Source organism: Schistocerca cancellata, unplaced genomic scaffold, assembly GCF_023864275.1.
Source record: "Schistocerca cancellata isolate TAMUIC-IGC-003103 unplaced genomic scaffold, iqSchCanc2.1 HiC_scaffold_587, whole genome shotgun sequence".
Taxonomy (NCBI): domain Eukaryota; kingdom Metazoa; phylum Arthropoda; class Insecta; order Orthoptera; family Acrididae; genus Schistocerca; species Schistocerca cancellata.
In genome coordinates this window covers 30,001-31,432 of record NW_026046599.1, presented here as the reverse complement: position 1 = coordinate 31,432, position 1,432 = coordinate 30,001, and positions in this window count along the sequence as shown.

Here is a 1,432-nt window from a genome sequence, read left to right as displayed (position 1 = left end):
AAGGCACAACGTGGGTTAGGTTAAGGCACAACGTGGGTTAGGTTAAGGCACAACGTGGGTTAGGTTAAGGCACAACGTGGGTTACGTTAAGGCACAACGTGGGTTACGTTAAGGCACAACGTGGGTTACGTTAAGGCACAACGTGGTTACGTTAAGGCACAACGTGGGTTACGTTAAGGCACAACGTGGGTTACGTTAAGGCACAACGTGGGTTACGTTAAGGCACAACGTGGGTTACGTTAAGGCACAACGTGGGTTACGTTAAGGCACAACGTGGGTTAGTTAAGGCACAACGTGGGTTAGGTTAAGGCACAACGTGGGTTAGGTTAAGGCACAACGTGGGTTAGGTTAAGGCACAACGTGGGTTACGTTAAGGCACAACGTGGGTTACGTTAAGGCACAACGTGGGTTACGTTAAGGCACAACGTGGGTTACGTTAAGGCACAACGTGGGTTACGTTAAGGCACAACGTGGGTTACGTTAAGGCACAACGTGGGTTACGTTAAGGCACAACGTGTGTTAGGTTAAGGCACAACGTGGGTTAGGTTAAGGCACAACGTGGGTTAGGTTAAGGCACAACGAGGGTTACGTTAAGGCACAACGTGGGTTACGTTAAGGCACAACGTGGGTTACGTTAAGGCACAACGTGGGTTACGTTAAGGCACAACGTGGGTTACGTTAAGGCACAACGTGGGTTACGTTAAGGCACAACGTGGGTTACGTTAAGGCACAACGTGTGTTAGGTTAAGGCACAACGTGGGTTAGGTTAAGGCACAACGTGGGTTAGGTTAAGGCACAACGTGGGTTAGGTTAAGACACAAATTGCGTTACAAATTGCGTTACATTGCGGTACAAATTGCGTTACATTGCGGTACAAATTGCGTTACATTGCGGTACAAATTGCGTTACAAATTTGGTTAGGTTAAGGTGCAAAATGGGTTGGATTACAGTACACAACATGGTAAGAGATAGTGTGTTTGGGGGGGGGGGGGGGGGCAGGTTCGTTGGTAGTGATCATTGTAAGTGAATGTCTGAGGCAGCGTCAGTATGTCACAGCAGTTCTGTCTCGTCAGGATGCGCTTTTCGCTCGTGACTGGAGGCGCGCCGCGTCTGTGGTTGCGGCAAGGGAGTGGCAGACCTGTGTGATTCATTCCTGCCATTGTTTCTGTGCCGTAACAGGAGGCAGTGTGGTGGTGTTGGGTGCACCCCTGTGTAGGACATGTGTGGGTGTTGGTGGCTTATCTGAGCAATTGTGGATGTTGGACGGGTGGGATATTCTATTTTATAATTGGACCCCCTGGTGTGGTTATCATAGTGTGGATGGTGTTACTGTGGCGGAGAGGATGCACCGGACGTTGGTCCATGCTGGTGCTTACATATCGTATCTGTGTCTGTTACAGGCAGAGAGTAATGTGTGATGGAGTGTCTCGCT